The 14,890-nt window shown below is 40.3% G+C and overlaps 1 protein-coding gene across 2 annotated transcripts in view; it reads left to right on the top strand.

Moving 5' to 3' along the window:
• The first annotated feature begins 1,259 nt into the window (after window positions 1–1,259).
• The window catches only part of CDH8 (cadherin 8), a 473,060-nt gene continuing 459,429 nt past the window's right edge, over window positions 1,260–14,890 (top strand). Inside the window, exon 1 of one of the 2 annotated variants that reach the window (XM_073582899.1) lies at window positions 1,260–1,696. The gene's annotated coding sequence lies outside the window, so the exon portion shown is untranslated. The remainder of the gene's footprint in view (window positions 1,697–14,890) is intronic. The other variant, XM_073582889.1, reaches the window with a different exon arrangement.

The following is a 14,890-nucleotide window of genomic DNA, read 5'->3' as shown; positions in this document are numbered from 1 at the left end:
CATGAGACTATTTTGATACTGTATAGCCAATGTAGCAGAGCTAGAATTGTCATGTAATTATTTTGATACTGTATAGTCCATGTAGCAGGGCTGAGTTTGTCATTAGCCTATTTTGATACTGTACAGTCAATGTAGCAGAGCTGGATTGGTCATGAAACTTTTTCTAGTATATAGTCAATGTAGTACAGCTGGGTTTGTGATTAACCTATTTTGATACTATGTAGTCAATGTCGAATGTAGAAGAGCTGGATATATCACTGACTATACAGTATCAAAATAGTTTAATGTATAGAGCTGAATTGGTCATGAAACTATTTTGATACTGACAGTCAATGTAGCAGAGCTGGATTGGTCATGAAACTATTTTGATTTTATATAGTCAATGTAACAGAGCTAGGTTTGTCATTAAGCTATTTTGATACTGTATGGTCAATGTAGCAGAGCCAGATTTGTCATATGATTATTTTGACACTTTATAGTTCATGTAGCAGAGCTGAGTTTGTCATTAACCTATTTTGATACCCACAGTCAATGTAGCAGAGCCAATAGGTCATGAAACTATTTTAATATTAAATAGTCAATGTTGCAGAGCTGGGTTTGTCATTAATCTATGTTGATACTCTGCAGTCAATGTAGCAGAGCTAGATGTGTCATTGACTATACAGTATCAAATTTGTTTCATGTCGCAGTGCTGAGTTTGTCATTAGACCATTTTGATATTATATACTCCATGTAGCAGAGCCGGATTTGTCTTGTAACTACTTTGACACTGCAACCCCTATGCAAAATGATTACAATTGGAGGGTGCCATGAATGCAGAAGCTTTACCTGCAGTCCAACACTACACAACCAAGTCTGCTCTGCAAACCAGGGCTATTAAAATCTTGTTTTTTTGGGGAAGATTGTTCAGACCCCTCCAGAAATAAAAAAAAAAAAAAACATCATTCCGGTTGCATATGTGTTAACTTAAAGGGCCAGCAGCGTTTTTTTTTTTTTAAACATGCAAATATCATATTCATGATGGACAGAAAGAAGAAGAGAGAGAGATGCAACTTGGAAATGCGGGAGTGCATAGGATTGGCAGCGAAAGGGTTACAGTGATGGAATCAACAATGAAGAACAGTTGGACGCTTCACTTGAAATGATAATAATAATAATAATAAATAATAATAAATAAATAAAAAATGCCTCCATGAATTTCCAAGCAGCAGACCAGCCTCCAAGACTCGCAGCCCAATAAGAGCTGTCAGGGGAGGCTCTCTGAGATCACTTTCTCACAACCCTCCACTGTTTTTTGCTCTGCAGCCAGGCACATTGGAACAGCTCACTGATAAAATTCAAGGATTTACCAGGAATATCCCTGCCTCTCCTTCTTTCTCTCTCTCTCTTTCTTTTTTTTTTCCCCCACTCTCTCGCTTTCACTCTCGCTCTCTGTCTGTCTGGAGATACACTGCTGATGTGTAGAGAAGAAAAAAAAGAGAAAAGAGAGCGAGCTGTAAGAGGAAACTGGCATCCTTCTTCCATCAGGACACACTGAGCTTTGAGAGTGTAAGTCTCTCCATCAGCATGAAAAGGCACAGGAGCCCCCAGTAAGTAAGGGGGCTGCTCCTCCACCAGGAGGGGGGTGAATCCATCCGGCTTGGTACCACATCCTAATCTTGGAGCTTGCAGATGAAGATGCCTGATGACTGGCACAGTAAGTAGCCACCTTTTTCCGTTTCTTAATGCCACCACGGTGGCTACTTTGCAGGGGTCTTGCACCATCCCCCCCCTCCCTTACACCGAGAGAGTTCTTCTTGATAAATGGCCACTGCCTGGGAATAGTCTACCTCCCTGCAGCAAGTGGTGATGAACACATCATTCCCTGCTTGCAGTTGAGTTAGTTGGGCTTCTTCTAGCAGAAGGTGTCCCTCTATCGTCTCCGTGAAAGAGTCCATCAGTCTTCGCATTTCTTGACCACACACCCGTAAGGTGTGCTTGCCCTGTAAATCCTTTGCACTTGCCGTGATGAGAATAAATATGATTCACCATCCTCTTATGTAAATTCATGTGCATTGGAAAAGCAGGGGTTGAGAATATCATATTTTTTGGAGCATGGTTGAGGACAACGACTTGGGTGGGAGACTAGTTGCAGCAAGAGACATATAAGATTTACACCTACCGAATGACACCTGGGGATGAGAAAAGAGAATGAGAAGATTTAGATTATCCTATCGGATTTTTAAAGAGTTCTTTATTTTAGTACCACCCTTTAGACACCAATTCGAAACTTACTCCTAGAATCCACCAGCAGGTTAGCAGCATAATTAAATTGTAGAGCGTTTTGTTGGCTAGACGTTCCTCTTAAATGCCTCGAGATCTCTGTCTCTTGGAGGTGTTCTTGCTTGCCTCGAGATCTCCGTCCCTTGGAGATGTTCTTGTTTGCCTTAAGATCTCCATCCCTTGGAGGTCTTCTTGCTTGCTTTGAGATCTCCGTCTTTTGGAGGTGTTCTTGTTTTCCTCAAGATCTCCATCTCCTGGAGGTGTTCTTGCTTGCCTCAAGATCTTCATCTCTTGGAGGTGTTCTTGCTGTACAGTGTCTCACATTTTGGAAAATGGTGCCATAAATCAGAACCATCTGTCTTCTGGTTGTACCTGTGAAGGTATGTAGGAGATCGGAGGGTGAAGGTTTATCCACACCCTTTGTTGTATCAGAACATAGTGGTGGCTAAGGGGTTACACGCGAGCTCCTGCGGCAGCACACGTAGACACGAATGCACTAACTGTCTCCGAACCCATGATTTAATTATGGGAACCCAGTCAAAAAAGGGCAACAGCCAAAACATTAATAATACAACACGGTACCATAAGAGCCAAATAAAATGTCAGCATAACACATGAATGGGTTCTCGGTGCTTCAGCTTCAACAGGTCTTTTTTTTTTAATTGCGTTTATGGATCTAGAATGATTATGGATGGGGCATAAAAAAATAAAGTAATCATTGCAAATTCATTTTAGTGTAAAGCTTATGGGGCTGGGCGATGCTGAGAGATGCTTCTGTAATGTGTCTGTGTGCAGTCTTTAGCAGGAGTTACAGACATATTATTGTCAAGGAAATCGATATCCTCATGCACAAGTTGATCTTCATGGACGAGGAAATGAATCAAAGTTGACTTTGAACAATGGGTGGAATTTTATTAGGGGCCAATCGGTTTGTAGAACATTTCCAATGTCCTGCGTAATCCGTTCGCAAAAGCCAGTAACGAGTCAACCGTTCTCGAAAGGCAGTAACGAGTCAACCGTTCTCGAAAGGCAGTAACGAGTCAACCGTTCTCGAAAGGCAGTAACGAGTCAACCGTTCTCGAAAGCCAATAACGAGTCATTTCCAATAATCCAATCTTATACAAAACAATTAACTTTTTGGTTTTGATTTTAGAATCCCAAGAAAAAAAAAACTTTCAAAATCACATTCTGGAAGAAAAATGTAGATCACACTTCGAAGATGTGTAATCTAATGACACTAAGGGAAGTCTATCTCCTTAATTAATTTTGACTTGATACCACACGTAGTGAATATCAAATATGGGACCTTTGTGGGACTTCTTCATACGTAGACTTTTCAAATCAATATTAATTTTGGAGGTGCTGCTGCGTTTCAAATACATGTTCAAAACGAGCAGGATGGAGATGAAGGACTGGGCGAATAAGAAAGAACTGCTGATTTGCTTTTAAAAGTGTAAATATTTTATGATCCCACGTGCGCTGAATGATTTCACTGTGCCGAGATTTTTTATTTTTTTACAGTAGATGAAATACAATTTCAGGCAGCAAGGGGACACATCAGGTACCTATCATGGTGTATGGCTTTTTTTTTGCCTTGAATCCACTTTTGGCCAAGGTCCGAGCAAAACCTAATCTGGGCTGTCATATGTTAGCAGTAGGGATTCAATAAGGATTAATGAGTGTAAACATAGTAGAAAGCAGACACACAGGGATGCACACACCGGTATTATAGGTCAGGTTTGAAGGCGATCAATCCAATGCATTCTCTTTGTAATGCTGTAAATTACATAACCGGCATTTGCCGGTGTTGATAAGAATAAATAAATAAAGAAATACAGGCTTTACTTTCCATTACCTTCAATTTTCAAAGTATGATTCGAGTGGCAGCACAGAGAACTTGCTTTGAGTCATGCCTGCGGAAAAAAAAAAAATGAAAAGCATTTACTGTCTGTCATCTGCTACGTAATTATCGATTCTCCGCCGCTGTTCTGCAAAGAAATAAGTACCTTTAAGGACTCCAAAGAAGTTTTTGTACGTTTTAATGAAAACACAAGAAAGTTCCTGGATGTAATTGGTGGAGGCTTGATGCATCTTGGTCTTGTAGATTAGGGCCTTTTTCTGGACGCAAACTTATTTCTCCAGCTTGAACGTTGACCCTGATGGTCATCCTCGTGAACTATTTAACTATTTTTGAATCTCAAATGTCAAAATGTAATTTTTTTTATATATTTATGTTGTATCATTTTAATTAGGGTGATTGTTAAATGTGCCCATTCATTCCCTCTCCCAAAAAATGATTAATTATGTAATTAATATCATAAGGATAGAAATGAAAAAATAATCGAAAAATGTAAGAACTGAAAAAGAAACAGTGGCAAGAAGTAATAAAGGAAAATAAATAAATAAACAAAGTTGATGAAGTTCATAAACTGTGTTCATTCCTACTTACAAAGAAGTTTAAACATATATGTTTTAATGAAAGCACAGAAGAAGCTTCCTGGATGAAAATGGAGGAAGTTTGAAGCTTCTTGGTCTTGAAGAAGCTTCTTGGTCTTTAGATACTTCTTGGTCTTCAGAAGCTTCTTGGTCTTGTAGAAGCTTCTTGGCCTCAAAGAAGCTTCTTGATCTTTAGATACTTCTTGGTCTTCAGAAGGTTCTTGGTCTTGTAGAAGCTTCTTGGCCTCGAAGAAGCTTCTTGGTCTTTAGAAGTTTCTTGGTCTTCAGAAGCTTCTTTGTCTTGTAGAAGCTTCTTGGTCAAGTAGAAGCTTCTTGGTCTTGTTGAAGTTTCTTGGTCTTTAGAAGCTTCTTGGTCTCCAGAAGCTTCTTGATCTTTTAGAAGCTTCTTGGTCTTGTAGAAGCTTCTTGGTCTCAGAGAAGCTTCCTGGTCTTGTAGAAGCTTCTTGGTCTTGTAGAGTAGGTTTTTTTCTGGACACTTACTATACATAAAAAAACTTATTTTTCCAGCTTGAACCATATGTTCCCCCTCGTGTTATTTTTGAAGCTTGAAAGTCTTAAAAAGTATTTTTTCTATTAATGATGTATCATTTTAATTAGGGTTGTTATAAACTATACTCATTTATCACCCCAGTCCCAAAAATGATTAATAATATAAATAAAATCATATGGATAGAAATGAAAAATAATCGAAAAATTTAAGAACAGAAAAACATACAATGGCTTGAAATAATAAAGGAAAATAAATAAATAAAGTTAGTTCATGAAGTTCATAAACTATGTTTATTCCTGGTTCTAAAGACGTTTAATACAGTCTTTGGTCTTATTATACCTAATAATGGCTTTCGTTGAGTCCCAGAGATGTAATATATTCCGAACACGAAAAAAAATGGTATTAAAATTCACGTGTAAGCCAATGTCCAGACGGTAAGCCCCACATCTCAAAAAAAAACAACTGCATGGCTCCTTTTTTGTCCCTACACCTTGTAATGCCATAATTATATCTTCATCCGAACTTTTTCAAAGTTTTGGAAAAAAAAAATAAAACCCTGTAGAGAGAGAGGCTGAAGTATAATTCTTTTGGAATTAAATGCCTACAGAAAATAGTAAGCTCAATGGGTTTCTGAGTACTATTCTGACAAAGAGCCTCCGATCTGAAGTTTGTAAAGACAGGCAGGGGGCTACGACTTTGAATGTGTATGTTCAATTTTTGTAACAGCTGGCTTTGCGTATGACAAAGACTATTATTAAGCGGCGTGGTGAAAAATGTAAAAATCTGTTCATTATATTTACTACACTGCTGATGTGATTGAACTTTTAAGCCTGGTTATAGTGGATGACATTACTTTTAGTTTTTCTGTATTCCGGGAGAAAATATTATATATAAATCATGGATGACAATACAGATTAAATGCTTATCTAGAACAAATACATTTCCTGTGCTGAAGAAAAGCAATAAATTGAAAACTATCTATAATGCTAAATCCCTAATTCAACTGTCAGATAGGTCTTCACCCACTTAAGAGTTCATTATTATGGTTGGGCTTGGATGGACCAGAGGTCGAAATACTGTGGTCTGACCAATAGATAGAGGCTCAAGATAAAATGGTAAATTTAAGCAGTGTGCAATTGATGGTGGTTGTGAGACAGTGCTGTGCCTTTCAGCAGGTCTTCCAAATTGTAGCGAAGTCCAACATGGACTAAGTTTAACGTGCCATAAGGGCTTTCAATGATAAATAAGAGATTCAATATTTTTCAGAGTAACAGTTGGCTTGTTCTATCTGTTACTGTCTACAAAGATGGACGTAGATAACTAATCATTGAACCTTTGAAGCATTTGGTAATAATAAACCCCATTGAGGTTGGTCTTCTCGTTCTCGAAAGCTAAGAGTCTATTAATATTTATTAGGCATGGTTTCTGGACAACGATGTGTTTTCTGTAGAGTACATTCACCAGAAAATGAAAAATTAGATAGTAAACCTTGTGCCTCATGTATAATTTGATGAATGATTCTGAAATGTTGACACAAGTCAACTTTTACAATTTTATATTTCTTTATTTACTTTTTCTTCAATTAGGATGATATTTTAAAGTCTCCTTAAAAACATCATAAGGTTTATTTTTTAATACTTCCTATACACTGGTCAGCCTATAAATTGTGTTCTCTGATTAATGAACCAACCTCTGTATAGAACCTATAATTCCATCATCAGATTTATGACTATTCTTCTAAATGCTGTAGATGGTGGACCCCTACCATTTGAGGCTTAAAGAGTCATTAAATGCTCATTATAGACTCCACTAGCTCAGTAGATTTCACTTAGGATGCTATATTTGATACTTTTTTTGAAAAATAAGATTCATTTAAAAATTAAGCTGTGGAAAATTGTATCAAGAAGATCTTAACATGACCTTACAATGGAAGTGTAGCATCACGTTCATAAGAACTTGGGTCAAGTCCAACCTATTCTCTTTGGCTTTGACTAACGTTACTCTTTGGAGCACTTTCTTTTTCTAAATTAGAAAGTATTTTGGGTTGAATTGTGACACAAATGATAAGTGATCCTGAAGGCTATATTATTGTGAATGCCCTTAGATGAGTTCCAGATAGACTGTGCATTACAGTCATAAACTACAGGCTATGGCAGAAGAATGGATAATTTTTGGACAGTGACATTTTATCAATACTCTTACCTAAGATAATGTCCTTCTATGTGATTCTGTATGGTTTTACCATTATTCTTTGGGCTTAATCATTGGGAACAGTTGTTTAGAGAAATAATCAAACACCGTTTATTATAATACTAAAAACATACAGCAGATTCAGGATAGTATTGTGTCCGAGTAAGTTCTTCAGGTGCAAACTATACACGGGACGACTTGAAAACCATTTTTTGTATCTCCCGTTGTAGCAAGAAAGAGACATAAATATAATATTTTGCTTTGTTTATACTTGATCTTTTGCAATGAAATGCATCTTAAGGGGCCCTAAATACACATATGGTCATCTCGTAGGAATGTGAAATGTATTTGAGTCCAAAGAACTGAATTTTAGCCTTAGAAATAATGGGATTGTCCAAGGGATGGGGCTGATTGGTATCTTCCAAGTCTACATAATCATGATGGACTATGCTCAGGCTAGTAAAGAGAAGAAGGTCAGGCTTATCCTAAGTTGTCCCCTAATTTTATAAGGATGATATAAAAAAATAAAAATAATAAACATTTGAATATTTCTTGAAGCCTAATAGTATTAGCATTAGTGAAGTGAGGACTACATATCCTGTGTGACTCGATAATTACACTTTTGCTTTCGAGCAATGTACCATCGCGGCAACGTAATTTACGCACGTAAATCGAACATTGAGATTTTTCGGCAAAAAGCTTTTTTTTTGCCTATTAATTAAATCCATGTATTTATGCCACAAGAAAGAGACTAGATGCGTTCCACCACCTCGTAAAGCACAATAATTAAAGGAAACCTTTGCACAAGGTTTACATGTATCGCGTAATGATTATCCTGTTTCATTAGGGCTCGGGGACTTGCAGCAAGCTATTGTGAGTCATATTTGTTGATATACATAATGATTAAAATCATTTGTTGAATTGATTGTTTTCCAGTTGAATATGATACCGCTCTGTTTCCAGAAAGAACAAAAGACGATGCAAAAAAATTGCCTTTTTCTAACTAATGCAGAGTAGATTTGTAAAAAGATTAAATGAAGTGAGGAAATTGCTCATAATCCCGTGTTTTACGGTTCGGCTCTATTGCAGAGAAGAGAGGGGAAATTGTTGAAGTAGACAGAAAAAAAAAGTTTATGGTTGGATTTTGCAATGGTGTACGAAATTTCCAATAAGTTCTCTCCTTCAGTTTTTCTTGGTACTAAGCTCCGTGAAGACTGAATCGCGAGAGGTTCTTATGTCAAGTGTGGTCTCAATATCTGTTTTTGAGAAACATGGTTGCTATAAGCCAGTGTTTCCCAACTCCGTTCCTCAGGAGCCACCAATGGGTGATGTTTTCAGGATTTCTTTAGTATTGCCCAAGTGATGAAATTTTTGCCCGTCAAGAATGTAATTATCACCTGGCAATATTAAGGAAATCCTCAAAAAATGGCCTGTTGGTGGCTCTTGAGGACCAGAGTTGGGGAACACTGCTATAAGCTAAAATTTGACCCAGAGATTGCTCTATGTATGATTGTAGCAGATTTTGCACAGAGAGCGCCATCAGTGGCTTCATAAAATACCCACAATGTCTGGTAAAGTGCTTCTCAAAGATACCCCCAAAAATTATAGCTGTTATAGGGCTATTTATATGAATAAAATAGCCCTATGAATAAAATAGTGTCCTGTAACGTGCATCATTTTTGGGCGTATAAGCTTCCTGGAGACAGACACCTAGGCAAAGTCTACTACGACTGGGTGTCCGCCTCGATTCGGCATATACACCCAAAAATTATGCAAGACAGAGAACTTGTTGATTTTATCTGCATCACTATAGTCTATGGTCCCATTGGCAAATATGTCCAAAGCCCATTTTGCGTAGGAGTCTGGACACTAGCCCCGATTGGACCAACGAGTGTGGGAAAAATCACAACGCGAAGGCACCCTTAAAGAAAATGTTCAATGTCTCATGTATCTATTTCTACACGTTGAAATGAACTGTGTTTCAGCTTGAGAAACTTTCCTAATAAGACCATTAAATTGTGACCAAATGGAAATTTCTATGTCATCAAGATAAACATATTTCCAAATGAATTGAAATGAATTGTTCCTACAACAAGGGTTACATCTACTGTTTGTGTGAGTCTGTGCTCAGCCCAAAAAAACTGCTTAACTTGCAGGTCTGTTACTTACTTTGGACAAATTAATGCTTCATTGGTCTTAAGATCTGAATATTTTTGGTTTGGCTATGGGCTCCTTTCGTCATCTCAGGTAGACCAATACAAACATGTTCCTCTCTGTATATCAAAGAGTAATTCAACTTGAATATATTCTATTCTTAAGTAACATAGTTTATTCTACCTAGTGGGGCTTATCCACACCTAAGCTTCCTGGCTTATTCTTCAAAGTTAGTCTTCAATATTAATATGAATATGGTGCATTGTAGGCTTGCGAAGACACAAACCCAGATTGTCTACGCAGAAATATTGGAACTTGTGGATTTCTCCAATGAAAAATAAGTGCACATTTCAATTATTATAGCATATATGTATATATCTTATCTAAGATTTCAATTTCAGAACACCCCAGCGCCACTACTGGGTCAGTTAAACATTGCACCACCGGGTTGTCTATGTAATGTAGGATGGGTCAAATCATCCAGTGCAAGGAACAGTCTTTGTAGCTGACCTCCATTGTGGACATGAAATACAGGTTTTACCTTGTACACCCTATCTATTATTACACAATAAATGACAATGAGCTTTTTGAACTGAACTGCCCCTTTAATCTTTTTTAGGATAAATCTAAAAGATGAGATGATGTCACAGCTTAGCCATAGAGATCAGAAGAAAAAGCCATAAAACAGTAAACAAACTATGCAGATGGGGTGTGACTATAGAGCAGTGAAGAAGATTTTTATTTGAGGAAAAGAGAATAATGTAGATTTATTTGATGTGAAGAGAGAGATAGTCGTGTAACTGTGTGTGTGAGGCAGGAGAGTAACTGTGTATGAGGCAGGAGAATCACTGTGTCTGCGAGGCAGGAGAGTCACTGTGTCTGTGAGGCAGGAGAGTCCTGTGTCTGTGAGGCAGGAGAGTCACTGTGCCTATGAGGCAGGAGAGTCACTGTGTCTGTGAGATAGGAGAGTCACTGTGTCTGTGAGGCAGGAGAGTCACTGTGTCTGTGAGGCAGGAGAGTCACTGTGTCTGTGAGGCAGGAGAGTCACTGTGTGTGTGAGGCAGGAGAGTCACTGTGTCTGTGAGGCAGGAGAGGCACTGTGTCTGCGAGGCAGGAGAGTCGCTGTGTCTGTGAGGCAGGATAGTCACTGTGTCTGCGAGGCAGGAGAGTCACTGTGCCTGTGAGGCAGGAGAGTCACTGTGTCTGTGAGATAGGAGAGTCACTGTGTCTGTGAGGCAGGAGAGTCACTGTGTCTGTGAGGCAGGAGAGTCACTGTGTCTGTGAGGCAGGAGAGTCACTGTGTCTGTGAGGCAGGAGAGTCACTGTGTCTGTGAGGCAGGAGAGGCACTGTGTCTGCGAGGCAGGAGAGTCGCTGTGTCTGTGAGGCAGGATAGTCACTGTGTCTGCGAGGCAGGAGAGTCACTGTGCCTGTGAGGCAGGAGAGTCACTGTGCCTGTGAGGCAGGAGAGTCACTGTGCCTGTGAGGCAGGAGAGTCACTGTGTCTGTGAGGAAGGAGAGTCACTGTGCCTGTGAGGCAGGAGAGGCACTGTGTCTGCGAGGCAGGAGAGTCACTGTGTGTGTGAGGCAGGAGTCACTGTGTCTGTGAGGCAGGAGAGTCACTGTGCCCGTGAGGCAGGAGAGTCACTGTGTCTGTGAGGCAGGAGAGTCACTGTGTCTGTGAGGCAGGAGAGTCACTGTGTCTGTGAGGCAGGAGAGTCACTGTGTCTGTGAGGCAGGAGAGTCACTATGTTTGTAAGGCAGTAGAATCACTGCATCTGTGAGGTAGGAGAGTCATTTTATCTGTGAGGCAGGAGAGACAATATGTCTGTGAGGCAGGAGAGTCACTGAGTCTGTGAAGCATAAGAGTTACTTTTTCTGTGAGGCAGGAGTGTAACTGTGTCTGAGAGGCAGGAGAGTCACTGTGTCTGTGAGGTAGGAGAGTCACTGTGTCTGAGGCAGGAGAGTCACTGTGTCTGTGAGGCAGGAGAGTCACTGTGTCTGAGGCAGGAGAGTCACTGTGTCTGTGAGGCAGGATGGTCACTGTGTCTGTGAGGCAGAAGAGTTACTGTGCCTGTGAGGCAGGAGAGTCACTGTGTCTGTGAGGTAGGAGAGTCACTGTGTGAGGCAGGAGAGTCACTAAGTCTGTGAGGCATAAGAGTTACTTTTTCTGTGAGGCAGGAGTGTAACTGTGTCTGAGAGGCAGGAGAGTCACTGTGTCTGAGGCAGGAGAGTCACTGTGTGAGGCAGGAGAGTCATTGTGTCTGAGGCAGGAGAGTCATTGCATCTGTGAGGCAGGAGAGTCACTGTGTGAGGCAGGATGGTCACTGTGTCTGAGAAACAGGAGAGTAGCTGCATCTGTGAGTCTGGAGAGCCACTGTTTCTGTGAAACCAAAGATTCACTGCATCTGTAAGGCAGGAGAGTCACTTCTATGAGGCAGGAGAGTTGCTGCATCTATGAGTTAGGAGAGTCATTTTGTCTGTGAGCCAAAAGACAAAGTGCATCTTTGAGGCAGGAAAGTTACTGCGTCTGTGTGACAAGCGAGTCACTGCATCTGCAAGACAGGAAAATCACTGTGAGACAGGCGATTCACTGAGTCTGTGAGACAGGAGAGTCACATCTAAGAGACAGGAAAGTCACTGCATCTGTGAGGTTGAAGAGTCACTGTGTCTATAAGGCAGGACCAGGGAGGGGACATACAGTATAACTGGAAGCTGCTTGCCTTATCAGTGTGCTTATAATGCTGCTGCAATTCAATCACACATACACAACGTTTCACAGCAATTAGAGGCTTCTTGAGTCATTGTGAATCTAATTTCTTGCCAAAAGTAATTGAATGCCAATAGATTGGCCCATCTTTTCTCTAGTCTTTAATGTTGCTTGCCCATTAATTGCTCCAGACTCTGGATGCCATCAGGTACCAGTAGGTTTGCTGGGCTTCTATCCAGAAGTCACCAAATTCTGACTCGGCCACTAGACCGCATCCTAGGAATCAGTTCACACTGTCTCTAAGTTTGACCAATGAATTGTAAACCCTACACCACAATATAAAAAGTTCTTTAACCTTATTTCTTTAGTTACTCTGAAGTCACTCTCATACCCATGGCGTCCCTTTCAATGTGAAATCTTCCTCTTCTCTCAGTGTAGAAGCGATACGTTGAAGGTCTCTTTAAATTCTCAATTTTGTCTCGGAAACTTTTAAAACTTGTTTTTGACCAGTGAAGCAAACGGATGAACCAATGAGTTTTGGGCTAGAAGAGAAAACAGATTAAGTAATTTTCTACCTCATGTCACAATCATTCAAGGAAATTCCCAGTAGATATATACGCACAGATATAGAGACACGTCTCTGTCATCCTAAATCTCTGTCACCCACACAGGATGCCGGGACTCTAAAAATAAATATATGCAATGCTTAAAGATATCCTTGCAGACAATGGATCTCCTAAATTGTGGGCACCAGTTGTAAAATGACAGCACTCAAGACTCTAAAAGAATGTTCAGGAGGGCATGGAGACATATACTTGGACATCATCATTAAAAGTAATGGCAGAGGGGCTATGATATCCACAGTTTCCACTAATCAAAAGTCTTTCGAACCCTATTATCCATACGTTGTGGAAGAACTTGCTTCTACCATTCAGCAGGAGTCTTCCCTAATCATGGAATGATAACATCATGTTGGGAATACGTCTGTAATGTTCTACTGCTCCATTAGAGGTCTCCAGAACATAGGACACATGGACTTGGAATGTTCTACCTAGCAAGAACATTTACAGGGGTTGTACCCTTTTTATTATTTTCTTTACAATAAATAAATACATGTATTTTGGGCTAAAAATTATTTTTGAAACTGGGTTTTATTAAAAAACTAGCTGAAGAGCCTGGCGCTGCCCAGGCATTGTAACTAACTGCGGTTAGTTATAACAAATTATGATTATATCTATATATATAAAGATGAGTGTAGTTCCCCGCCCACTCCGCATATTCACATTCACTATAATAGCCCACATCATCCTGTCAGCCAGAGCTACCAGACTACTACCCCTAATATCCCACATCATCCCGTCAGCCAGAGTTACCGGACTACTACCCCTAATATCCCACATCATCCCGTCACAGCCGTCGGACCACTACCCCTAATATCCCACATCATCCCATCAGCCAGAGCCACCGGACTACTGTCCCTAATATCCCACATCATCCCGTCAGCCAGAGCCACCGGACTACTACTCCTAATATCCCACATCATCCCGTCAGCCTGGGGTCAGAACAAGAGCACTGAGTATAACGGTCCTAACTTCCATACCGGGGATCCCTTTAAGAGAGTCCTGGCATCAGAACCAGAGCGCCAAGTGGATTTGCCCTGACTTCCATACCAATGATCCCTTTAATAGAAGCCTGGGGTGAGAATCAGAGCACTGAGGGATTTACCCTAACTTCCATACTGGAGATCCCGTTATGAGAGGCCTTGCGTCAGTACCAAAGCGCAGAGTGGATTTGCCCTCACTTCCATACCGGGGATCCCTTTAAGAGAGACTGGAATCAGAACCAGAGCACTGAGTGGATTTACCCTGACTTGCATACCAATGATCCCTTTAATAGAACCCTGGGGTCAGAATCAGAGCGCTGAGGGATTTGCCCTAACTTCCATACAGGAGATCTCTTTAAGAGGGAAGATGTGACTATGAGATGGAGGATGTGTGATGGGTATATAGGCACGGGAGGGGGGGATTCATTTCTGTCATGTGCTCTCTGCTCCTTTCTGGGGGGCAGACAAAGGCTGGGAGCTTATGTTTCCAGGGATGCTATATTTCTCCCACCATGTCAGTGTTTGCTGAGGTGTTGTCAAGTGGGAAAACTTGCTCATAGCAACCAATCACAGTTCAGCTTCTTTTAGCCAGCTCTGGTGAAATGAGAGATGCTTAGTGATTGGTTGCAAGGAAAACTGTTGCTCATAGCAACCAATCACAGCTCAGCTTCTTTTTAACAGCTCTGGTGAAATGAAAGATGCTTCGTGATTGGTTGGTGATACACAAATACATACATATATTCACTTTTATATATAGAGATGTTGACCGTTTGATTTTTACGGGCTCTTTGTTTCTTTGCTGTGTCAACTTTGATGTGGTCTGCAGTCATAGATCAGATGAGTAGAGCTCAGATAAAGAGATAAATGCATTACCAACTCTCTCTTCAGATTGGCAGAACATGCTCAGTGAAGGATTCTTTGTGAACTTATTCTGCAGTCAGCATTATATAATGTAGAGGGAAAATTGTGCAAAATTTTTAATGATACCCAATGGGAAAAATAATTTTTAGACCAAAATATATGCAT

The sequence above is a fragment of the Dendrobates tinctorius genome, unplaced genomic scaffold (genome assembly GCF_039654945.1).
Source record: "Dendrobates tinctorius isolate UK_male_01 unplaced genomic scaffold, ASM3965494v1 ptg000009l, whole genome shotgun sequence".
NCBI classification, from domain to species: Eukaryota; Metazoa; Chordata; class Amphibia; order Anura; family Dendrobatidae; genus Dendrobates; species Dendrobates tinctorius.
Note: the sequence above shows the minus strand (reverse complement) of the source record. Positions and strands in the feature narration are given on the sequence as shown.